We start from the raw sequence: 27,441 nt of genomic DNA, 5'->3' as shown, positions 1-27,441 counted from the left end.
GAACCACACAGTGATGTCACCAGGATACCGAGACATTTCTGTTAATCTATTAAAGCGCTTTCTGTGAAATTCACTGACATTACTCTATGCTGCTATTGTTCTTAATTACTAATTAACTGGTCAAAAAAATGAAGACATAATAATTAGCCAAATTAAGTCTTAATAGGCACTAATTAAGAGCAGAATTCATCTTTATGGAACCAAACGGTGTGGCCTTTAGACCCCAATTAATGAAGTTATTATTAGCCAGTTTGGCAGATCCGGATCTTGTTCAACTGAAGGTAAAATGTGTAAAATATGTTTCTCCTTGTTTTTTTAACCACACAGTCACCAACCTTTGCTCCGAGCCAATTAACCTGTGATGATGAGTCTTTTGGCTGATTAATTAGCTCAACGTGACGCAAGGTAAGCAGGCTTTCTTGTCACTTATCTCTAGTCATTTGAAAACATGCAATCCTAAACATCTTCAAAATAAAACAAAAAATACGGAATAAAGGATCCATTATTTATATGTCTATATGAATGTGGTAGTACCTCTTTTCTAAAAGAATTTTGAATTTATAATATGTATAATAATTTGTAATTCAAAAAAAACATTTGTTAGGAGTGAATAATCAGCACTAATTTTACAATTAATTTTTTTGTTGAATAAAAGGTTCGAAATTGTCCATAAATGTATTTAGTCAAACCAAGGTTTACAAAAAAGGAATCATGAAATGTTGAGTTATTTTTTTCTGTTTTTATTTTATTTATTGTTTTACTTTGCTGCTTAAATAAATACCCAAATTCCAACATAGAATCACTTACACTTACTGAATTACATTCTAATGTCATGCAAGATCTGTATCAAATATTATAACTTAATGTTGGGTCTGTGTTTTTTGAGCATTGAATACTGTACGTTGGTACTTGATGGAGAGATGACAAATAAAAAAATAATTATCACAGTATCAACTTAAAACTAATACAATGTATGCGTTGATAATAAAGAATAAAAGCATGCAGTGTGTAGCTTTGCTGCATGCGTCTGCTCTGATTACTGGATGGGTGATTCTGTAGTTCTGTGTGTAAGACCTTCAGCTCTATTCTATAATTAACTTTTGCCTGCGCCCATCAGCTCCCATTCCAGACTTGATGTGTCCGCGGTGAGTGTTCTGGGCAAGCAGCTTGCCATTCAGTATGTATTAAGCTGTCAGAGTGAGCCACTCTCCCAAGCTGCCTGTCTTCACTGAACAACCCAGCCTATTAACTCCTATTGACTGTGACACACATGTCCCTCCAAAATGAGCAGTTCCGTATTGATTTTTCCCCAGCGCTGCTCACTTCCCCCTTTCGTGGCGCCGAGGGTGAGATCTTTATCCTGACTGATTGTGTATGTTCGCCGTATCAGAGGAGCGCTGCTGTGCAATTGCCATTTTGGCCCGTGTGACTCCTCCTGTGCACCCCACTCCACTGCCCCCCCCATCCCCCTCGTTGTATGCAGTCAGGTCTCAATGAGACAATTAAAAGGCCTGACTCCCCTGTGTCCCCTGTAACACTGCGGTCAAATGGAGCGGCAGACCTTCAACACGGCTTGCAGTCTCCAGCTCTTTTAATGCAACGGCTAACATAAGACGTGACAGCAGAGTCCTCTCCCCCACGCTGACACTGCCGCTCTCCCGATCAATGTAGCTGAATAGAAGGGTGCCATATCCCTTCTGTAATGCTTCTCCTGCTGCTCTAGGCTAAATGAACTCTGACAGCATGTATTGATGTCATATCAAACCCTGCCATTGAGAGAAAAATGATTATCTGCTGGTGGAATCTGTTATCGACACGCTTTCGGATAGCTTCCCCCTCCCCGGGGGACTTATTGATACAGTTTATGGTGTATAAATATTTATCTAATATGTGTCTGAAATAGATTTGTCTAGTTTAGCTGTATAGCTTGAGAGTCTCGTTGTGGCCCGTGGAGGACCATCAGCGTGTTGCCGTCTCAACCGTGACTCTCAAGCCCTCCCGTCTGATACGCTTTTTACAGGCGGCGTGAAATTGCTTCGTCTGCTTGAGATTCCGTCTTGAAGCTAATAGTCAGACATGTTGTAATTACATTTTATTGCCACTCACTTGGCAAAGTCAAGATGGCTTCGCCGCGGTCATCATATTGTAAGTGCATGTAGACGTGCTGCATGTCACACCATCAGTGGAAGAGGTACTACAACTGTTTACAAGAGTAAGGCGAGGACATTACTCCAGGAAATCAAAAGAATGAACCTACGCTCCCCTTCAAAAGTATTAGTAACCATTAAGCCAGTTCCTTTATTTTGCTGGAGACAGAAATCATTATGGTTTGATATTAACATCTTACTGCTAGGTACGTATTTACATCTGGATCTGATAAGAAAGTGTGTTCCGTGCAGTAACTGCAGCCAGCCTGTGAAGCAATGACCATTTGTATTCTTCTTTTGTGATGATTTTCCAATCTTCAATGCGGACTATTTTAGTTGTTTGTTTTGGATGGATACTCCCTTCAGTCTCCTCTTTAGCAGGTACAATGCATGCTCTATTGGCTTTAAGTCTGGAGATTGATGTAGCTAGACAAAAACAAAACAACGTGACCCTAAATCTTAGTGTAAGCCTATCATTTTGTATTCTACCAGTGATATTTTTATAGTTTTTATGCTACTAATCAGATCTGATCCTCACCTGCAAACCCCCTACATTTGCAGTACCTAACAGTGCATTTAAATTTGTTGGCATGTCAAGTGTCTTCCCATAACATGCAACAGGGTCCTTCCATCTTCTATAAATCAAATGGAAAAATTCTAACCAACCAAATAGTGTTTATTAAAGCATCTGTCACATTCCTCCCACTTTTATCGTACTGAAAGTATTGTGTTGATCTCAGTTGAACTTGAAGTGACCTGCTTTCCTTGGCTTTCTATCCTTGGTGCATCAGTCAGAAAATCTGACCTTTGATATCTCATATACAATTTTCTATATTTCTTAATGTAAATCTTAAAAAAAGGTTGCAGGTAAAACTAAAAGCAGAAGCAAATCCTATAAGTGACATTTCCTGCTAATAGGCCAAACATGACACGTGGCGTTCCTGTTTGATTCACTCGTGCATCACGATACTGACTTTTTGTCGTCTGTGATGCACGACCGCTGCGCTGTGAGCATGACAGGCTGTCGCAGGTCAAATACCACCGCCTCCCATCCTCTGCTGTGTCTCTATTACAGTCCGACGGCACTTTGGCTGACTTATTGACCAGCTCTCATGCTCGTTACTCAACAGAGGAGTAGTTTGCTGTGATTGATACCATGACGCCCTAACGCCTCCTTGTAGCCCCCCTCTCCCCCTCCTCTCCAAATCCTATCTGTGGTTGTAAAGCCATGAGTGGGTTTCATTAATGGCCTCTGCTGTTTATGACACCATAATTAGAGTTGAGGAAAGGCACCTAACTACCACAGTTCCACCATACTGAGAAAGTCAATAATGCAAGCCCAACAACTTCTCACACAATTGAGCCCCCTAGAAAATCTATAGTGCTCTGCTACTCCATGCCTTTATGGCCCTATTGTAGAAGATGCCTTCTGATTTGTTAGTTTTTGCCCTACACTTTTAACTAATCCAGCAGAATTGATTATTAACACCGACACTATTATTTGGGTTGGAGCCTCTTTGTGCAACACAGTGCTCGGTATGTGAGACCAAGAGTTAGTGTGCCTTATAATTTGTTTTGTGTTACACCTCATGTACATGCAGTGTCTCCAAGAAAAGGGGGGGGGGGGGGGAAGCAACCAGGCCGACCGCTACGTCCTGGTTATTTGTGTGCACCAAGTCATGGGGGATATATTTTAGATTGCTTTCCCAGAAAATAATTCTGCCAGGTGGTCTACTGGGCTTTTTCCTCCATGTATCTGTCAAGTAGGATCACGTGCAGCAAAGAAAGAGGGCTGTTTGAATACACATAAATACTCCCTGCTTTTAACTCACATATCTGTCTTTGTAATTAAAACAACATTGTAAAAATAGCTAAGGAAGTGCTAGTGCTTGCAGAATGATACTGCAGCCGCTGACAAGCCAACGTAAGATAAATCGCACATTACGAGAAATGTAGCAAAATGCTTGCTTTGTTTTGATGGTAGTCATTTTACAACATAGTATGTGGAATCTCTGAGAGTTTCTATCAAAACAGTGTATTATCTTTATCTTAATCTAAGCAAGATTTAAATCTGAAATCAAGGTCAGAATAATGAATATATTATAGTAACAGTGACAAATGCATGGTCTAGGGTCCTTGTCTCAGTAGTGGATAGAATAGGCCGTATCTTAGTGATGTTTCGAAGATGAAAAAAATGCAGTTTTAGGTTTTTAGAGGATAGAGTCGAATCGAGTATCACACCAACATTTTTTCTACTGAGTCACTTTGAGTTTTGTCAGGGTTTAAGAGGAAAAAGTTACAGGACATCCTATGTTTATTATCAATGGGACACACCCATTGTCCCATTGGTCAGTTAGCTTTAATGGCACATAAAGCTGAGTATCGTCGGCACAACAGTGAAAGCATTCAGCACAGGATAACTTTAAAAATAATTTTATGTGCAACGTTTCACAGAAAATTATCGAAAATAAATGGATGAAGAGAAAAGATGATAAATATTATAAAATAAATATCATAAAATATTATGATAACTCCAGATCGATCTACATTGCTTTAAGGAATATGTTTACACTTGAAATATAGTACTATAATAGAATAATATGAGCAGTTGGTCATAACAGACTTAGGATCGGCAAGTCAGTTTGCCGAGCAGCCGGTGAACAGGTGCAAGGAGCAAGGCAGGCGATCGTTAGACGATCTATCATAAATAAACTAGGCCCCTGCGTCAGGGTTGCTAGAGTAGGATGCCAGGACAGGACGTTCCCCTCGGAGACCCCGCACCCTCTGGCTGCCCTTCCAGGGAGATTAAATGTTAGATGCTTGGGCTTCTGTAAATGTAAACCGGACTTGGCTCATATCAGTTCACCCTTGACTGGAAACCTAACCTGTGTGACTGAATGAACCAGTGTCATAATTAAATCATCACCGCTTCGCTTTTACTGCGCCTGCAACTCTAACCACAGTGGGAGAGCAGCGTGAGGTCCTCGACCCAACAGGCCCATGACGACAGCAAGTCCGGGGTCTGGGAACGTTGCTGAATTTAATGCTTGAAGCAGGAACAAGAGCGCCCATCACCTGATTGGATCTTATAATGTTTATGTGTGCTTCGTTCTCTTACTTACTCCAACCCCGCCTTTGTTTACCACCTCAACTAAAATAAATTGTTATGCCATCAGACCATCTCACCTCTGACGTTGAGTGCTGCTCCTTGATTCATGCACTCATGCGTGTTTTGTTAGCAGCCTTGAAAGCTTCATGTCATGCGGCTTGCTGCAATGCATGTGTAATGGCTTTGGGCCTATCAGAGCTTATCCTGTTCAACAGTGGATATTAAGGAGGCTAGTTACAAAGGCCAGACTTTAATTTGACCTCTGCCTGCCCTCTCCTGTGTGAGGTGGCTCAGTGAAGCAGCCCGGTGGTTTGGGCAGTTGGTGATGAATGACTGTATTTGTTGGGCAGATTGTTACAGTTCCACACTAATTGAGAGGTCAACACAAAGAGCAAATGTGGTAATTGAGTCACTTGACTGTGGCTGTACAGCTTCACACAATTTGACCCCGGCCTGCTTGCCTTGCCTGCGAGCCTACAACACAACAAACTCTTCTTTTTATCTAGCCATTCTAATGACAAACTCCCTTTTCTACTGCATACTAATCTTTCTTTCAAAATATAATTTGTGTCTGGTTGTTTAATTTGAAGTGGTGCAGTCTTCCAAGGGCAAAGAAACAGAAATATTATCAAAGCCTCTTTTCCACCAATTGGCCAGGTACTTTGAGTTTTTGGTAACTGTAGTTCCTGGAATTAAATCGTCCCTGTGGCTCATTTGCATTTTCACAGCAACAAGGCCTCAGAACATTGTAAGGCAAGCTGACGATGCAGCAGAAGCAACGTGCGTGGAACATTGGTTGGCGTTATTAATTTGTTGCAGAATGTCAGACTTTAACCAAAACTGATGGCAACCGAAATACTGTAAATCCAATTAATATGTTAACTTAAAATATGTTTTTATAGTTGTATGTACAGAAAACCATTCACATTGCATATAAATGATGAATGAAAGGGATAAATGAACATTTAATGTTACTTTTACCTTCATTGAAGGTGTATTTCCTGGCGTGACTGTTCCCAAAGACACAATGTGGCAGCAAGATCAACTACAACTACTTTCCTGCAGGGTTTAACATTATTTCAGCACTCCAGACATGCAATAATCCAGCCACCTTTACACCGATATGACCTAATATAGTCAATATAATAGTGGCCTATAGTGGTTAGCATGTTGGCCATACAGGAGATCTGGAAGATCTGGTTTCATATGTCCATTTGGGCTTCTTTGTGTGGAGTTTGCATGTTCTCTCTGTGCGCATGTAGATTTTCTGTGGTGGTTCCAAAAAATATGCAAGTTAGGTTAATTGGACACTCTAAATTGTCCATAGGTATGAATTGCAGTTTGTCTATATGTGCCCTGCGATTGGCTGCCGACCTGTCCAGGGTGTACCCCACCTCTCGCCCAAAGTCAGCTAGGATAGGCTCCAGCCCACAAAACCCTAGTGAGGACAAGTGGGATAAAAAAGTAAACAAATAATTAAAGTAAAAAATTCAATATATTTAAGCTTGCTCATGTGTGTTGCAGTAACTTTTTGTATTCCGGATGTGTGGACAGAAAGCGACGCCGGGAGTCCAGAGTTGAGTTTTAGCTATAATACAACTGCTACAGTATAGCCGATGTTATTGTTATAAATATTATTGTGATTATTATGTTCTTATTATTATGTATTGTGTGAGATAAGCTTGTTGTTCTGTGTCAGTCACTTACTGACACCTAGTGACCCGTGCAGAATACTGCATATTGAATGCATCTTCTTAGTAGCCTTGGAAACCTTTTTTTTTTAATTTTAGTTCATATTCATGCTTGAAAATGTTAAATTTAGGCAAAAAAAATATGTCAAATTTGATTAAATATGCAAACCTTTTTTTTTTTTTACTAATAGGCCGTATTCAATCACAAATCTAAAAATGAGAGTGGTATACTCACTTTTGTGAGGTACTGCACATTATCATAAACAATTTGACTTTATCTGGAGGTTTACATTATAATGTATGTATTTAAGAAACATTTTTTTTAATCTCTTTGCACCACTGGTCACAAAAATTGGCACGGTACAATGACAAAAATGTTTCTAATATAAAGGTACAAATGTATCTTACCGTATTATAGAGATGAATAGTAATAATGTTTAAACATCAGTGTTTTCTATGGTTGCCAAAATATTTTGGCCTCGGACATAATATCACTCAAGTAGTAGCTTTTTTGAGGCAGTTGGTCTGCTGTGTTATCAGATGGACTTTAATGGTGGCCTTTGTGTTTGCTCTGCCCCTGTAACACACACTCAGCGAGACGTTGGCATAACACCATCCATTTACACCTAATGGCCATTGCCTTTAGATGTGGCCCGTTGTGAACAACAGTGCATCTCCATGTGTGTGTTTGTTTGTGAGACCTTTACAAGGACAAATGCATTCTGCATGTAATGAGTGTAGGCCAAAGGGAACGTGGGTAGTTAAAACTGAGAGTTTGGCGAGACTATTTTGTCCCTTGTTACCTGACTCTTCTGTTGCACCTTTAATCTGCAACATGCCACTAAACTACTCTGATGGTCTCACAGGCTGCAACCCTGCGTGAATGGGATTGATGGAACACATTAAACTCTGAGACTTCATCCTGCTTAAATGCTTTTGCACGCTAAATCTTTTCCATGGCATCACTGTGGTAAGCTTAGACCGCAGAAAATGTATCTAAGAGGTTGTCCTTTGACCTGCAGATTGGGTTGGTATACATGAATGGAAAGAGAGGAGATCCCTTTTTGTTTACCTTACCGTCTAATCTCCCTTACTGGCATTGTTTTAATGCACAAATATGTTGTAATTACCATTTGCACAAGCTTCATTGATATGCCGGTGCTGATAAGGCTGGAGCTTGGCAGCGAGACAATTGTTCAGGCCACTAGGGGTTTGCTGACACCAGGACGGTCCTGCCTCCACCGCCACCATGGAAGACCAACAAAAGCAACCCGTCATTCACTGCACACTAAACGGCTTTAATTAATTTTTACTCCACTCTCCTCTGAGTCTTTGAGTAGCTATGTTGACCCTTACAGTTTACTCAGGAATTCAGCGTACTACTCAGTCCTGACTGTCAGCAGGTCAAGGGGACATGCTCCCTGGATAGGAGCTACATTTTTATAGTATTCTAGCCTGAGGAGGCCTGAACAGTATGCTTAAATGTATTGTTATCAGTAAATAATAGGCACAGAATTGCCTCCGAACTTCAGAGAAATTAAATGAAAATATGCTAAATATTCTTTTAGTCTGTTGTAGTTATCCTTTCCTCCATCACAGGCAATAAACTGCTTCTTAATTAAATGAACAAAACTAGAATGATAATGAATAGAGCACAGACCTCTGAGACTGTAAACTCTTAACATTACCATGTTTCTTTTTATTTACCATATGACCCATTGTTACCTTTTTGGCCAACTTTTTTATTTATTTTTTTTTTTACACTGAGCTCTCTCTGGGACATTGGTGTGTGTAAGTGACAGGAAGAAAAGCTTTCACTTGCTCTAACAAGTCTAAATATGTAGACTATGAATATATCAATTTTTTTACGTTTATGTCGACCAACACATCAAGTCTTCGTTCACCGTGTCCAACTATTGTCAACATAAGTCATTTCTAAGAAAAAATCAGTCCCCATGTTTTCCAGATATTCATTTCTTGTTATACAGTAGCGATGTAATATGAAAGGAATGAAATGAACAGCAGCATAGTTCCCATCTTGTTACACAACATTAAAACATTGTGACTATTCAGTGCAAAATAAGTTTCCAAATAAAATCATTGCCGGTATTAACACTGATTCTACCCTAACAATAACAAAACAATTTGCCAATGTCAGAAAAATGTATTGCTGTGTTCTATATGAGTACAAAATGACATATGGACATAGGAGTCAGCCAGTCTGGGGGTCATCCACATAAAGGGGTTCCACTCTGTATTCATATCAATACTTACTGTATTGATACGCTATCCTAGTGCCGGGTTACCATTGTCCTGTAGGTGGCAGTAATTCACATTACAAAACTGCTAACAGCTCAATTTTCTTTATCTTTTGGATCGCTTATACAGTGAAGAAAATAAGTATTTGAACACCCTGCTATTTTGCTATTTCTCCCACTTAGAAATCATGGAGGGGTCTGAAATTTTCATCGTAGGTGCATGTCCACTGTGAGAGAGATAAACTAAAAAGAAAAATCCAGAAATCACAATGCATGATTTTTTAACAATTTATTTGTGTGATACAGCTGCAAATAAGTATTTGAACACCTGAGAAAATGAATGTTAATATTTGGTACAGTAGCCTTTGTTTGCTATTACAGAGGTCAAACGTTTCCTGTAGTTTTTCACCAGGTTTGCACACACTGCAGGAGGGATCTTGGCCCACTCCTCCACACAGATCTTCTCTAGATCAGTCAGGTTTCTGGGCTGTCGCTGAGAAACACGGAGTTTGAGCTCCCTCCAAAGATTTTCGATTGGGTTCAGGTCTGGAGACTGGCTGGGCCATGCTAGAACCTTGATATGCTTCTTACGGAGCCACTCCTTGGTTTTCCTGGCTGTGTGCTTCGGGTCGTTGTCGTGTTGGAAGACCCAGCCACGACCCATCTTCAATGCTCTGACAGAGGGAAGGAGGTTGTTCCCCAAAATCTCACAATACACGGCCCCAGTCATCCTCTCTTTAATGCAGTGCACTCGTCCTGTCCCATGTGCAGAAAAACACCCCCAAAGCATGATGCTACCACCCCCATGCTTCACAGTAGGGATGGTGTTCTTCGGATTGTACTCTTCATTCTTCTTCCTCCAAACACGCTTATTGGAATTATGACCAAAAAGTTCTATTTTGGTCTCATCTGACCATAAAACTTTCTCCCATGACTCCTCTGTATCATCCAAATGGTCATATGCAAACTTAAGACGGGCCTTGACATGTGCTGGTTTAAGCAGGGGAACCTTTGGTGCCATGCATGATTTCACATCATGACGTCTTAGTGTATTACCTACAGTAACCTTGGAAACGGTGGTCCCAGCTCTTTTCAGGTCATTGACCAAGTCCTGTCGTGTAGTTCTGGGCTGATTCCTCACCTTTCTTAGAATCATTGAGACCCCACGAGGTGATATCTTGCATGGGGCTCCACTCCGATTGAGATTGACCGTCATGTTTAGCTTCTTCCATTTTCTAATGATAGCTCCAACAGTGGACCTTTTTTCACCAAGCTGCTTGGTAATTGCTCCGTAGCCCTTTCCAGCCTTGTGGAGGTGTACAATTTTGTCTCTGGTGTCTTTGGACAGCTCTTTGGTCTTCGCCATGTTACAAGTTAAAGTCTTACTGATTGTATGGGGTGGACAGGTGTCTTTATGCAGCTAACGACCTCAAACAGGTGCATCTGATTCAGGATGATACATGGAGTGCAGGTGGACTTCTAATGGGCAGACTAACAGGTCTTTCAGGGTCAGAATTCTAGATGATACACAGGTGTTCAAATACTTATTTGCAGCTGTATCACACAAATAAATTGTTAAAAAATCATGCATTGTGATTTCTGGATTTTTCTTTTTAGTTTATCTCTCTCACAGTGGACATGCACCTACGATGAAAATTTCAGACCCCTCCATGATTTCTAAGTGGGAGAAATAGCAAAATAGCAGGGTGTTCAAATACTTATTTTCTTCACTGTAAGTAAAACGTAACAACTAATAGAGAAAATTAATTCTAAAATGTACACCAAAATGCAATGTTTTATTCCTTGGCCCAGCACTATAATTTTACAATATACTTTTTGGAGTAATTAAGTAATGAAACACACTAGGCTAAGGTACATAATTTTTCTGACTTCCTGGGGTAATACATAGACTCTTTTGAAGAGTTAAGTAGAGCTCTCACTTGCCGTGCATTCGTACTAATCTGACGGACCTGTGGATAATCCGGATCAGCGTTGATCAATTTGCTTCTAGCATAAAGCAATCCTGATTCGGATTAATCCACAGGAGTGGTCACATCCTATGGCCCCTTATGCTTCCTCTTTGCACCCTCACCAGGCTTAGGAGGGCTTTGTAGGATGAAAGGAAGGTGACTTGTTATTTTTGGGAGGTATGTGCCCACTGTGCTCAGTACCTTTGACGTACGTTTCCTTAAATCTTATTGTCCCTCCGTCTTTGGTCGCTATAGGGGGTTAAATCTATCCTGATTTACTAATGGCTACAGTGTTTTGACTTAATCCCCATTACTTTGATTATGGTCTGTTTTTTTTTTTTTTGGCTGACCAAGTTTGATATGAAGTTCAGTTCGATATTTCATCTTAATTCAATGGAGGCTTTCTAATCCGGCTCTAGCGGTTAGGTAAGATGTTTAGCGATATCCGAAAGTATTAGATCAAACGGCGGACATTTTGCTCACAATTAATAGAGGTCCCCAAGAGGCTGACAGCCTTATAGGCTTGTGGAAATATTGTATGAGCCCTCAGGTTGCAGGGGAGATGTGGCTTCCTCCCTGTCACTCACATTTGTCGCTATTCCCCAATGTTGTGTCTGTGTAGTGTGTGTGTTTGAGACCACTGCCCCAAGCATGTCTCGTTTGAATGTGCTGTCACTCCCTGCTTCCTGCCATGCATTATCACCCTCCATTATCATGCTAATCTACATTGTATGATTACATAAAGTAATTTATGCACACTTCTGTCTATCCATGGCTACACATGGATGCTCGCTCCTATTGTTGAATGTTTATTAAAAAAATCTAACTGCCATTCTTTTATTTTGAGGACACACAGTAGCATCTACGCTTTTAAAAACTTGTCGCCTTACTTTATCAACAAATGTTTTCCCAATGATTTGAAGGCCTCTGCCCACTGAGAAGGTAATCGCCCCAAAATCTCTAAGTGAACATGCTGTTTTCATGATCTCGAGGAGACGATGATTTGAGTTGCTTTTCCTCACAGCTCTCTCTGGCTCCATATCGGAAATGGGAAGAATGTTTTGTTTTGAAAGCAGAGGACAGGAGATGAGCTCTGTTCCTCATTTATTCACAGCTAGTGGAGTAATTAGGAATGCAGAGGGCTGTTAAATTAAAACTGAATTGCACTTATTAACATTTTAACTACCAACCCCACCCTCTTTAGACACTAAACAAGGACAGTTTCGGCTCTAATATGCCTGAAGAATCCCGCTGAGGCGACTCTTTATGTATCTCTAAAACAAAGACGTTCTTTAAAGTAAGATCTCCCTTTTGTTTAAACAACCAAGCATTTAACATTCAATGTAATGTGCCAAGGAGTCCTCCATGCTGTCAGGAGACACACCAGCAGAGCTTCTCAAACTCTTTGCTTAATGGAACGCTATTTGTGGTCAGATTGGATAGCTAATGGTGGTCCCTTTGAGGGTAACTCTGCAAATTAAATAGCATGGATTCACATCTGTCAGACAAAACCAGGAGGCTCTTTGTAATCAATGACCCAAACCAAGAGAGGATCCGTGGGGGGGGGGGCCGCAATGATGGCGGCAAACATAAGGAGCCACCAGGGATGGAGGCAACTCACCTGCACTAACAGCCACTGTGCTGGGCTGGATGAGGCGGCTGCAACCACAAAGGCAACAGCGCCAGCAGGGTTAATGTACGTTTATAGAACAGGTCAAACTACTTAAGCAAGGCACTGATTTATAATGCAGGAGTGCAATGTGACTAAACTGTAAAGGGAATTCTTGTTTTTTTTTTTTTGTGTGCAAACATTGCCGTCGGTGTTGTGTTAAAACGTTGAACCCCATTAATTTTATCACTCCCCCTCTCTTGTTTCCTCTCCGTCTTTAAATTTTGTTTGGAGGAGAGACTAGCGAGACCTCCCGCTGCTGTGGAGAATTTCCTCTCGTTGTTAATTTTCCCTGCTCCATATGGCGCCACAGACACTTCACCTGCAGGCTGTAGCAGGATGTAGCAGGCTGAAGCAGGCCGCACGGCAGCCAGCAGACATCCTCGGGCTCAACCTGTCATTTACACACACCCATGCATCCGTCTGAGCAGAGCACCTTTCCCTTCACTTCTCCGTGCATCATCCAGCTGACATGGCCAGGTGCTTTTATCAGAATACATCGGAATGTAAAAATAGCCCTCAAAAAAGAGAAAAAAAAAAAACGTCAGGAGGAGGGACTTTGGAAAAGGGAACCTGGAAAACAGCCAAAGAGTTCATGTACCATGTGTTGGTGCTAAAGTGTGTTTTCGGGGGGGGGCTTGCAGTTTGCCTATGGCACAGCAACGGAAGAGGGGCTTTCATTGTGGCTTGTCATTGATTAGAGAAGGGTCTTTAATTCCATCTTACCCCATGTTGTGATTCATTTGCATCGCGTGTCAGGAAGTAATGGAGTTTTTGCTCTGACTGTTTGCACTGAAATACTCCAAAATGCTGCCGCTAGCAAAGAGCTTTCTGATTTATGTCGTTTTTGATGTTTATTCATTCATAATGTGCAAACACTGGAAGTATTACTGCAACATATCGTACATACTGTAGATATAATACTGCACCACTCTGCAGAACATCCATTCTCTAGGCCGTTTATCCTCACTCAGGTCAGATATGCTGGATATTTAGACAAACAATCATTCACACTCACATGTGCGAGGAAACCGGAGTACCTGGAGAAATCCCACTCACACATGTGGAGAACATGCAAACTCCATACAGAGATGCCGAACCGGAGATTCGAATCCAGGTCTTCACGATGTCCTGACTGTGTAGATCTTATTGAAGCATAGACTTACCAGCTAGTGTTGATCACTTTGTGCTGGTAGATTATTTCTCCAAGTTAGCAGTGATTTTGACCAAAACTATTTTGTGACAGAAGGACTTGTAGCATCACATTGCACCCTCAGCTTGGGAATAGTGAATGTAATTATGATGTAATATAATTCTATACTACATGCAATGTAATGCTGATTTGTGAATATTTTATATAATATTATAAGTGGTTAGCGCACAGACCTCACATCTAGGAGACCAAGGTTCAATTCCACCCTCGGCCATCTCTGTGTGGAGTTTGCATGTTGCAGGTTTTCTCCGGGTACTCCGGTTTCCTCCCACATTCCAAAAACATGCTAGGTTAATTGGCCACTCCAAATTGTCCATAGGTATGAATGTGAGTGTGAATGGTTGTTTGTCTATATGTGCCCTATGATTGGCTGGCGACCAGTCCAGGGTGTACCCCGCCTCTCGCCCGAAGACAGCTGGGATAGGCTCCAGCACCCCCGCGACCCTTGTGGGGAAAAAGCAGTAGAAAATGAATGAATGAATATAATATTATATATTTAAAATATATTGGACCCCCCCAAAAAATCTACAAATCTGTGGATAAATAAAGATCATATATGATATGAGATCACTTATTTAGTGGCAAATCATGATTATACATACAAACACTAGCTGGTTGTGTGTGAGCCAATGCAGGGAAGTCTTTTGTCATGTGATGTGCACCTCGCAAACGCCAACACTTGTTTTGTGATTTATAGAGCTTTTAATGTGTACAGCAGTTTTAGTACAACATGAATAAATGTGTCAAACATTCAAACCGAAGGAGCAATCATCGCAAGATGGCAATAGTTTCCAGCCTTAAAGACAGTGTGAGTGCAACATCCGTGTCCCTCATCATCCCACTATGAATCTTAAAAGATTCCAGCTCACAGAGGTCTCATTTCCCATTATGTCTGAGATGAGATGTGAGGTTAGGGGAAGCTACTTTTGGTCCGAGATGGGCTTTTTGAGCAAAGTTGGTATAGAATATGGTGATAAAATTTGTCAACCTCTGGGGGAGGCCGTGTTCAGGGTCACAGCTAAATCTGTGTGCCGCCAGCATAAGGCCAGCCCATAATTCCGGCACAGACGAGCACAGAGCTGACATCAGTGCAGCTCAGGGCAGGCTGTGCTGATTTCTGCTTGCCTGCAGGATCGTCTGTGGGATAACAATGAAGGAGAATGGGCAGGCAGCCATCTCTCAGCTTCCTTTTTCTTGACCTCTGTGGAGATAAAGATCAGACGTTGATGGGTGCTCAGCTGCCAGTCAGAATGTCACACATATGGTATCTTTCAGTTGGCACATTCATACAACTGTCATCATTTATCAAGTAACATATTTGAAGGAAATACATTTGGGAAAGGGCGGCACGGCGGTCAAGTGGTTAGCGTGCAGACCTCACAGCTAGGGGACCAGGTTTCAATTCCACCCTCGGCCATCTCTGTGTGGAGTTTGCATATTCTCCCCGTGCATGCGTGGGTTTTCTCCGGGTACTCCGGTTTCCTCCCGCATTCCAAAAACATGCTAGGTTAATTAGCAACTCCAAATTGTCCATAGGTATGAATGTGAGTGTGAATGGTTGTTTGTCTATATGTGCCCTGTGATTGGCTGGCCACCAGTCCAGGGTGTACCCCCCCTCTCGCTCGAAGACAGCTGGGATAGGCTCCAGCTACTGCTTATCCTCATGTGGGTTGCCGGGGTGCTGGAGCCTATCCCACCTGTCTTCAGACGAGAAGCGGGGTACACCCTGGACTGGTCGTCAGCCAATCACAGGGCACATGTAGACAAACAACCATTCACACTCACATTCATACCTGGGAGGAAACCGGAGTCCCCGGAGAAAACCCACGCATACACAGGGAGAACATGCAAACTCCACACAGAGATGGCCGAGAGTGGAATTGAACTCGGGTCTCCTAGCTGTGAGGCCTGTGTGCTAACACTCGACCACCATGCAGCCTAATCTAATTGGTTTTGCAGTCAGCTAATAGACATCCATCCAAACACTAAGTCAATAAAAGAGATAACTATCAAAAATGAGAAGCAACCCAGTTTTTCATGTCCCTATTCATATTCATCCATATATCAGTTTTCTATTATGTTAAAGTGTTGTATAAACATGCAATCATGTTAATAGATCTTACCTATTGTGAGTCATGGCTCATTCAACTGATAAATATGTAAATTAAAGTGTTTTATTGTTGATAGCCACCATTAATCTCATTTGGATGTCTTAAACCAAATGAAATTAAAAAGTGTGGAACACCGGAGTTTTGCAAAGTGCAGTGAATTCATTTCTGAATTAAAAAGGAAATGAGCAGGGGACATAGTTTTTCTTTTATTACAAATGTTAATGAAAAATGTTATTGACTCGAACAAATGGAAAATACACCTGGAAATGTATATTAAAACCCACTTTCCAATTTCTCTCTCTCTGTAGTTTGCAATTATAGTTGTTACAGCAGTAGCGGGGGAATTAATTTTGCATGCAGACTGATAATGTTAGCCGTGTACAAAGAATGGGATATTATGTTGGATGGGGGTCTCTGGATATTTACAAGGAGGGGAGAGCAAAGCGTTATTTAATTGAAAGAAGGAATCAATAATGACTGTAGCACTTTGTCAGAAGGCCTTGTGAAATGAGCAAGTAATTTACTGTGGACAATCTGAGTGCAATTGCAAGCTGGGACTCGCTCAAACATTCAAGGTCGAACGGGACTTCTTTTTCTCCACGGTGACCAAATACTGTATTTTCTCACACACAGTGGAACCTTGGTTACCATCCGCCCCGGTTAACATGTTTTCCGGTTAACGTCAAAAATATTTAATGCACAAGGAACACAGGTGCATTTTGGAGTGGCCTTTTATTGTAGCCAACCCTGTGCAATAATCATGCTGTCAAATCAGCATCTTGATATGCCACACCTGTGAAGTGGTTGATTTATGAATGCTAACTAACAATATGTGGGGGAGAGCGGTGAAGAGTGGTTAGCACGCAGACCTCACATCTAGGAGACCAGGGTTCAATTCCACCTTTGGCCATCTCTGTGTGGAGTTTGCATGTTCTCCCCGTGCATGCGTGGGTTTTCTCCGGGTACTCCGGTTTCCTCCCACATTCCCAAAACATGCTAGGTTAATTGGCGACTCCAAATTGTCCATAGGTATGAATGTGAGTGTGAATGGTTGTTTGTCTATATGTGCCCTGTGATTGGCTGGCGACCAGTCCAAGGTGTACCCCGCCTCTCGCCCAAAAGACAGCTGGGATAGGCTCCAGCACCCCCGCGACCCTTGTGAGGAAAAAAGTAGTTTTTCCTTCCTAGTAACGGTAGAAAGTTAATGAATGAAAGAATATGTGGGGGAGATAGGCCTTTTTGTGTAGGCCCCCCCACCCCAGTAAACACTTTACACCTAATAGATACCTGGTACTCTCTGCAGTTTAGTGAATATACATCTCCAGTGACTGACATGATGGAATACGGTAGTTTTATGTTATGGTCCTGTGCATCAATATCAGTTAAATCCAAATTTTACTTTTATGCGCCAACGATCTTACAGTAGGTTTTTTTTTAGAGGTTGAAAAAGTTGTTTGACCTTTTTCTATTTTACTTGAAACTTTGCAGAAACTAATTTCTTTCTTGTCTGCATGAGTGGAAAGAAAATGTCGTTTTCCCTCACTAGTTCACAATCCAGTTGTAGATTGTAGCTGGATGTTGGTAAATGTTTTCTCACGTATTTGCATCATTGCTCTCACACCATCAATGCCTTTTTTCTTGGTAAAGAATCCATCTTTAAGGTAAATTAGAGCAAACTGGCACACTTCCCAATATGTAAATTCAAGTGCTAATTCACAACATGATTTCACTTCGGCTTGCACGCAAATGAGAATTTAATTGAAAATGAGATCCTTCACGGAGGCTCTCACTGGAGATGTGCTACATGGGAATGATGCTTTTCACAGATTGTTTGAAGAAACAAGGATACACTGAGAAAGGGGGGTGGGGTGAAAAGGGACAATAGACATTTCCACGCAATGTGGAGGTTATACTGAAGCTGCACTGTGAAATTAACATTGTGCTTCATCTCCTCGTCTGAATGCGAAGAGGCTATTAACATTGGTGTATTTTCATTATGTTAATGGTGTTAAAACACACACACACCAGTAGCGCAGTGATTTGGTCGGGCTGATCATAAAATGTCCGAGTGGGTCATTTTGATTATGACATGCTAATTACGTATCGTCTCCCCTCACTGTTTTCTCTCCTGACCTGCACTCTTTAATGGTAAGCTTTTATGAGTCGTAGGAAGGGAAAATAGCCGCAAAAGATGTCTGCCTGTGTTCCTGACGGCAATGTTGCACTCATGCTTCAGTGCTTCCCTTTAAACTTCCCAAATTGTGTTTCGCAATAAATAGATGGGCAAGCCTCTAACTGCCACCGTTAGATTAGGTACCATTAGATGGAATAGAAAACTCTCCCCCTGTAATATTTTCATAAGAGTTGGAGCCATTTGATTAATCTGACCACATTTTATTGCATTAATGATTTTCCCTTCCCACCGCTGTAAAGATATTGTACACAAACTAATGCCGTTCCGTCGCTCTCCCTCTCCGCTTACACTCATTCATCCTTCGCCGTTATTGCAATGCATTGTTGATGAGGTGAGTCGGCGTCTTATGTGCTTTCACTCCTAAAGTCATTCCTAATGGAGTGGAAACCTTATATTTTGTTTCCTAATGAAGCACAGGAGTGGCAGACAGCTCCGCTTGGCCTGTCCTATGGCTGCCTGCAGGTTGGAGCCAGCGGCCCGAACCGAGCTGCTCTCAAGGAGCCCGCGGGTGGGTGGGTGGATGTTAGCGGCAACGTCTTACATCTTAGAGGCAGGCCAAACAACTATGGGTAAAATCCTAGCTGCAGTGTAAGAAGTCCTGTCTTTTTGGACATTTTTGTCCATCATTCATAATTCTTATCTGAGCCATGAACACATACGTCTCTCTCTTTTTTGTGTATTCTAAAGATATTAAAACAGATATAAAGAGATAGCTTACAGAGAAACACTTATTCCACCTACAAGCCTTCTTAAAAAAGGGGCAACAACACGACATTTACGTATAATCTACAGCATTGTTATTATTATTTTAATTATTAACATTGTTACACCTATCAAACTATGTTACTGGCGCATTGACTTCTCCACAACACACCGCTAGCTGCTAGCCTGCTAGCAATTAGCTTCACCATACGTCGCCACTGCTGCTGTGTTTTTATTTTTGAGTTCGGAAAAGTTAATGCTAGGTGTAGGCGTTCGTTTCTATGTTGCTATGTGAAATCAATGAAAGGAAGGAAGTTTAGGTAATGCTTTAAAAGACCAAAATACAGCAAAATATTGTAAGTATAAATACCATGTTGGTTTTTGGAGGTGTTTATATAGCTGTCTTTGTAGGCGGCATAGGTGTGCCCCATTACATGCAGTAGTGAGCTGCCTCTTTAGCTGTTTTTATATCTTTAGAACTTTAGAACTTTAGACTGTAGATGTTGTGCAAAATTTCCCCCAAAAAGTGTAGTTTTCATTTAAATAGGTGAGATGGCGTATATGTGTTAGCTTTAATAATCCCACAGAGTGAAAAGTCATCTCAGAATATCCATTATAACAGGATGACAGCACGCTGATGTACTGTATATGTATTAGCTTGTGTCAGCTAATTCTTTTGTAGTTCAGAACGGTGCCACACAAAATGGTGAACATTTTTCAGAAAAATACAGTATATCAGTGGCACTGTTATTAAACCTTAAAATTTGATCACATTGGTTGGACTGACTGAAATCTCTCACACAGCTACAAAAAAAAACACCCAGTGTAACTTTAGGGTGTTTAGCCCAGTCACTGTGAAAATTGGTACACACCGTTCTGTGACTGACAAGCACATGTGTGTAATATTTGAGCAATATTGTTTTGGAAAAACATGGCCGCCTTCAAGCGAAACGTCTTTGCAAGGCATGGGTGTGATGTAGCATCTAATTGCCCATAAGTCATGGACTAAACATAAGACTTACCTTTAAGTGAACTGTGAGACAAATATAATCAAATAAAAACCAGCATCTCTGCATCTTTAATTGTAAAATATCATGAGTACTAAATTGCCACAATATGACCAGTATAATCCATTTCATAGGAGCAGAAATAGTGCAAAGCTTGGGATGCTCTCTATTGCTAAGAGCTTTGTTTAAGCAGGCCCTAAAGCAAGTTGCACACTATATAAAGCCGAAGCTATTCTGAGCCGAGGTTTCCCTGCAAGGTCACTTTTAAAACAAAATGTCTCCTTCCACTATGTAGGTCACAGCACTGTGTGCCTCACTTTCTCCTAAACTTCCTTCCTTCCATTCTGCCTTGCTGCTTATAATTAAACACACACAATTATCCCAAATTTAATGGGATTTCAGAACCACGCTTTTATTTAAGAGGTAATGAATAATATTTTAATTGCATATGTAACTGTGAAATCCAAATGTGCTGCTATTATCACGTGTAATTACTACGCCACAGTTTTCCAGAGCAATATCCTGATGCGATCAACAGTGCTCGGGTGCAGACTGTCTCCTTTTTTTTTTTTTTTCCTTTTTTGTATTCTTCAGTCTGCACCATAGCGGTGACTAATTGTGAAATAATGCAGCTGGATAGACACGCTTGAAACATATGTGCCGTGTCCTATTGTTTATTGATGTCTGTAATTAATGATATAATGCATGCCGCTGAAGTAGTTTGACCTCTGAACCAGTCATTACTCAGAGTGTAGCGGCATCAATCAAACTGTGCTTTTCTCACATCTATTCCTGTACACCCCCTGAGGGACTGACGGAGCACCCACTGTATCCTCATTTGTATTCAGCTGACCAAGGCCTCCATGTGAATGATTTAGCACTCTGCATCATACACGGAGCGCATGAGGGCCGCTAATATGAGATTTACAAGCTGCCGCTGAAGTTCATAACAAGGCCTATAGAGCTCTAAACAAAGCCACGTTTAGCCGACGTCATGCAAGCCTGAGAGGTAGTCTTTTGATGGCAGTTCATTAGCAGGGCAACGCTGTGCTATGATACAACTGTACACCATCCGTTTGGAGAAGTGGCATATCAAAAATATCAAACACAAATTTTCATACAAATCCAGGTCAAATGCACCTATGGAGCTGAACAGGTTTTCCAGAAATGTGGGTTGTATTCATATTTAAATATGTATATATTTTTTTGTTGTCAGTCTCACACACAAAGTGACCTTGAGACGATGCAGCCATGATGCCAAATCCACCCAAAAAAGTGTATCAGAATTTATAATGCTAATTTGAAGATAATAGTGATTAATTAAGTTTTATTTTAGTTTTTGATGTTTTCTTTTATAATATTTTCCATATACGTATTACTATTGGAATAGAGGGATTTCCTTATTCTTAATTTTTGTCAATTTGATCATTTGAGTTACAACAACACCACCCTCAGCCATCTCTGTGTGGAGTTTGCATGTTCTCAACGTTTCCTCCCACATTCCAAAAACATGCTAGGTTAATTGGTGACTCCAAATTGTCCATAGGTATGAATGTGAGTGTGAATGGTTGTTTGTCTATATGTGTCCTGTGATTGGCTGGCCACCAGTCCAGGGTGTACCCCGCCTCTCACCCGAAGACAGCTGGGATAGGCTCCAGCACCCCTGCGACCCTTGTGAGGATAAGCGGTAGAAAATGGATGGATGGAGTTACAACAACAAGCATTCTGTCCTCTTACGTGGTGTTCAGTGTACCACACATTGCAATTTGTCATTTCCTCACATAGTGGCCAAGGGTGTTTATTTACTCAACTCCAGAGAGTGCCAAGTGTCAATTTAAATATCTGATTTTATGACGCACTTGCCTTGACCGTGCCAGATGGTACTTTTGTAAGACCTTTTGTATTTTGTATTTTTTTTGCTGTATGACAGCCATTTAAAAATGTCTGTGGGTTACAACAAATCTCACGCTATTTATGGACTGTCCCACATTCATGACAGCGGTGGAAATGCGAGCTAAATCAGGGTGTAGTGTACCAAACTGGATTGTACCACTTGGTGGAAATGTTGCTAGAGTAACACTATACGTACCGAGTATGATTTTGTGCTCCTCAGGTTGGTAGCGTTGTAGCGTTGTATTGGTTGCTGTCCACGAATGACAGACTCAGCCATATTACCCACCCCTCTCTACTTTGTAATGACCCCCATATGAATGCCTGCTTTTGGATGGCTGTGTTATTTAGGCAATGCCTGCATGCCTCGCTGCCCAGCCTCAGGTTGCTACACGCTAAGCTTACATCCCACTCCAGCAAGCATCGGAAGAAACGAAGCCCTGGCATATTAGAATAAGTCATTCCATTGTTAATTTAAATGGCTTAATACATCACTCTGAGGTAAAAGAGCGCAGTGAAAAGCAGGAAAAAAAGAGTGCAAGAGTGGGAGTGAGATGCCAAGGGGTGTTTTTTTAATACAGAATAAAATTGAATCGTGCATTACCTCACTCGTGTGCAGCTCCCAGGCTATTAATGGAGCCGTAACAGGATTGGTTCACTTTCTCACTTCTTTAATTTCACCGCAGCCCCCAGATGTTTGGTCTTGCTCTGACTGATCCGCTGTGTGGTCTTCTTTCTTCGTCCTGCCTCCAGCCTGCTGTGGTCCGTGTTGTGTTAATGGGTCAGGAGAATCTATCAAGGACGGAGAGTTGGGCAGTTTGCACACCGGGGGGATAATTACAGGGTGATTGGTGTCCTCACGCTCCCTGCTCTCACTATCTTTGTCTCTTCACGGTTAGCTTTACACCTTACATAGATGCAGCCTGCTTGTCTGCCGCTGGATGTTGCGCAAACAGATGCTTAAACTCTTATGTTTTTGAACATTACACACAATCTATGTAGCAGTGGATTATTTCTACACCTGCAATATTTTGCCTTCTGTCAACTTCTGCTGATCACACCTTCCTTTCCAGCCCTAAATATCTAATCATGTCCTTTCTGGGTCATTGTGACATGCTCACACAAAATGAATTGAGTACATTTATGATTAAGCTGAATTTGACCCTTCAGGTATTATTATGAGAGATCCAAAGCAGGAGTAGGTTGGACATGTTTGGGCCTTGAGTGTGTCTATTTTGGCCGTGCAGGTTTTTCCCAGTACACACTATCAATCTCACCTGCAACACGAGGTGACTGTCTGGTCCTCCATTCAGTCACACAGCCATATTTGCACTTTCTGCTTGGGGAACCTGTCAGCAGAGCGACAGCGAGCTCCTGTAGTTCAGTACTCTGGAGAGTTCCTCTCCGGCAACCTGCCGGGTGTTCAAACCAATAGCTCTCACTTCACCTTCAAGTCCAATGGTTGAAACTTGCCACTTGCACACCCCTTTTGAATGTTGACGTCTTAAGAGACGAGGAGCCCCCCCTCCACCACACCGCATGTATGCATATCATCCACCCAGAGCCATTCTATCTGTATGGAAATTTGGGCTCCACAGCTGGAATCCCACAAAGCACTGTCGTCTACTAATAGTTATTATCTCTTTGGCCTGCTCCCTCTCAAAACCCCTGCAATACAGACACACATCACATCTTTATGGTAATGCCCTACAATACAGCCCCGAGCTATACGGCGCACAGACCTTTGTTATCATTACGATAATTCCCATTCTCACTTGACTCCTCATTACAGCGCCCAAACGGCTCAGGGTTGGATACAGACAAATTCATGCAGCCTTCTTTTATTACACTCATCCTGCATCCGTACACAAACCTTAAAGCTGAAAAAAGAATGACACTGGCAGTATGGCAGTATGTACGACCTTTTAACTTATTAAATGACATTTATTGGTTTGTTATATATTGCCACAGTGTGTATCTAATGTGATATAGCAAAAAAATGTAGCCCCAGTGTAGAAGATGGATGGATGGTGTTGTGTTTTTCTACTCGAGTTAATTAAACCTCAACCTTCATTCTTCCTGTTTCTCTCCGTTTTTGGTGGTGTTTGATTTTTGTTTTACGTATAATTAACAGATTACACTTTGATTCTGCTCTGTCTTTTTGACTCTTTTAGGCTCACAAGGGAACACAAGGGACTCTGTCCTTTGGGAATCAGCACTTGACTTGACCTGGATATTTCATCTTTCAGCTTGTGACAGGTAAATCTGAGTGACAGGTTAAGCTGAGTGTTTTTGTATACTACATTCAGAGTTCTATTGTTCTGCTTTTATGAAGATATATTTGAATACAACTTTAATGGCTCTTTAGGCTGCGTGTACATGTGATTACTGTAACTAACATTGTAGTTTGTCACTATATGTTTACTAATTTAGTCATAAATACTTAAAGTATGTAATGAAGAAAAATATTTTTTTCAAAAGTTACTAATGTAACTTTAGTTATGTTTAAAAGCAAAGTGAACTGATTTTTAGTTTCCACCTCCAGACAGAAAATTCCACAAAATATGCTCCATAATTTTTTTTTCACAGCCGTAAACATTATGTTAGAACATGTTTTCTACAAAGGGAAGCTCCCCGTGTCACCCTTTGTCAACACTAAGTTTCATCAATTTGACATTGGTTATTATTTTGCATTTTCTGTATGTGCAAGTATTATTATTCTCTATTAAATGTATTTTGTGGGTGTCTGGAAAGCATAAATTGGACAGTGTAAGAGTGGTTAGCATGTTGGCCACACAGTCAGGACATCGGGAAGACCTGGGTTCGATTTTCTGTTTGGCCATCTGTGTGTGGAGTTTGATTGTTCTCCCCGTGACGGGTACTCCGGTTTCCTCCCACATTTCGAAAACTTGCTAGGTTAATTGGCGACTCCAAATTGTGATTATTTGTCTATATGTGCCCTGTAATTTGCTGGCTACCAGTACAGGGTGTACCCCGCCTCTTGCCCAAGGTCAGCTGGGATAGGTGGCATAGAAAATAGATGGATCGGTTTTCATATGTTTCAGTTTATTTTTGGAACAAATTCAAGATGAAAACTGAATCTTGTCATAGGTAACTCTCCAAAAATGCAGTTACTATGTATTACTTTCCATTGAAATGATACAATCCCATTAAAACTGTCTCATTGTGTATGAGCTCACAGTTAAAAGGTTTATTATTATGATAAGTTTTTTTTTCACAATGTAATCAAAAGCAGAGCAGGTGATTTATGCATCTATATGACATGGTGAGGTCCAGGTCAGCCCTATACAACAGACAAGACTCAGAGCTACACGGACCCGGAGCGTGGCTGCCTGCGTCCTTGCACCTCACCATCAAAGCCCAAGCGAGGCGTCTGCCGCACACACAAACACACACACACACGCACACAAAAAACAGTAATTGCAGCGTGATTGGCACAGCTTGTCCCGTGCAGCCTGAGTCCCACACTTGAAGGTTCTCCTCATTGTCACACAGCCTTTTAGCACCTTTGTTCCTGTGTCTCCCACAGGACCCCACAGCTCACCATTGGCAGATGAGTCCCGCTCTCTGACAAAAGGGTCCCTACGCTCAACCTCATTTGATGCAGTGATGAAATCCCCCCCACCCTCTCTCTCTACTCCTGCCCCCTTTACCCACTACGACACACTCTTCTCACATACTCATTCTCTTGTTCAGAGAAACATTCCGTTTAGCAGCAGAGGGTGTAGAAGGAACAAGGGTCAGGACCCATGGGTGGGCTTTTAGGAGATATCCAAACATCAGAGCAGCAGAGGAGTGACGTCTTGTTTACATATTAGCAAACATTTAGCTAGTCTTGTCTCTGGCAATCACACAACAAGCTCATCTTCCTTTTTTTTGTTGTTGTTGCTCCTTAACACTGAATGATTTTCATTTGGAGTCTGGCTGCAGCTGACAAAAGGTCAACTGCAATAACTCATCCATCACGTCAAATAATTGTGACTGCAGAACCACACACACAATTCACAATTATTAGCCAGCAGATCTTTTTGCTGTAATTGCTATCTCTGCTAGCCTTGCACTGTTCATTTTTGGACTCCCCACTCTAAGGCTAAACATGCATTTACACACCGCATCTTTCCAACTCCATCTAATGAGGTGATGACCAACCACTTGTTATAATTGCTGTATAGTCTCAAGCTTATTAATCATATGCAGAGTTATTTAAGGATGCATAAATTAATCTTAGATTAAAAAAGTCTATCAAAGCCTCAAAACAATTAAAGAGTAAGGTAAGATTTCCCTTGGGTTGCCACTTTTATTTTAATAGAGTGTTCAGGTGATTATCATACTTTGATGCAACACTGTGATTAATGCAGACTCACTTTTAAATGAACCGCTCTCTCTTGCACAACAAAGGTATAGAAAAATCCAGATAATGACCTTGCTGACTGTGCTCATCTTACGGCCCAGGACACCCCCTTTTTTCCCCCCCTATATGTGAGAATATGTAGCAATGTGAGGTTGAATTTCATCATCGGAATAAGACCTTTAATCCATCTAATTGCAAGAATTAGATTTAATGAAGAGATGAGGACGATGGCTTTATTGGAGCTGTTCACTGATCAATAAAGTGAAAGGCTGTCAGGTTCTATTTTATTATGTTGTCGTTCTCATAAATTGATAAATTACAATATAAGGTCAACATAAATGGCTTGTATTTTATCATTTAAATTTATATCTTCAATTTAGAACTTAAAATTACTTTTCAATTAATCAAAATGTAAGATTACATTACGTTTACATTTCATTTTCATTATTTCACAAATCACATGACATAACTTGATTATATTAAAATTCTGATATATTACATGTGATCATCCAAATATTAAATGTATTAAAAATGTGTTTAATTTCTCAGTGTGTCATTATGTTTAAAAAAATGCCATACACATGGTGCAACTTGTTGTTATTGTTATTGAATATAAGTGTCGGTTTTAGTATATTGCCATTATTGCTGCACACTTGCGACCCACTGAAGGACCCGTAGCAACGCGTCGTGTTACCTGCTTCATCAATATTACACTATTGACTGGCGTCACGCGTGGTACCAAAATGAAAATGATTAACCCGGAGCTTTATTGACTTGAAACAGTTAAATGGATGCTGTCGCTTTTGGCGCAGGATGCAAGTGAATTGTCCCTCATGCCTGATAGTTGATGTGGTTTCTTTCAACTTGGGGGATGACATGAAAAGTGTAGCAGCTGCTTGTTGTCACGGTGTGTGAGATATAGAGATGGCAGTGCGACTCCGTGGGAACACAACACATGACTGAGGCCCTGCAAGCACACAACAATGAGCCCATGCTGTGTTGGGTTTTTTTTTTAATGAGTGTATTTTTTATATAATTTCCTTTTCAGAGGGCTTCTAAAGTTGTGCACAAGATGCACTATGCGTTAATCTGTCGTGCATCTATAGTT

The 27,441-nt window shown here is 41.2% G+C and overlaps 1 long non-coding RNA gene across 1 annotated transcript; it reads left to right on the top strand.

Moving 5' to 3' along the window:
- Nucleotides 1-133: 133 nt before the first annotated feature.
- LOC144894438 (uncharacterized) lies at nt 134-27,441 on the top strand. The gene is made up of 3 exons (XR_013627055.1): nt 134-405; nt 24,136-24,220; nt 25,512-27,441. It is a non-coding gene; the product is annotated as an uncharacterized LOC144894438 (long non-coding RNA).

This window comes from Doryrhamphus excisus, linkage group LG1 (assembly GCF_037039965.1).
Source record: "Doryrhamphus excisus strain RoL-2023G ecotype Guam linkage group LG1, RoL_Dexc_Guam_v1.1, whole genome shotgun sequence".
NCBI lineage: Eukaryota > Metazoa > Chordata > Actinopteri > Syngnathiformes > Syngnathidae > Doryrhamphus > Doryrhamphus excisus.
This window is presented reverse-complemented; position numbering and strand designations above follow the sequence as displayed.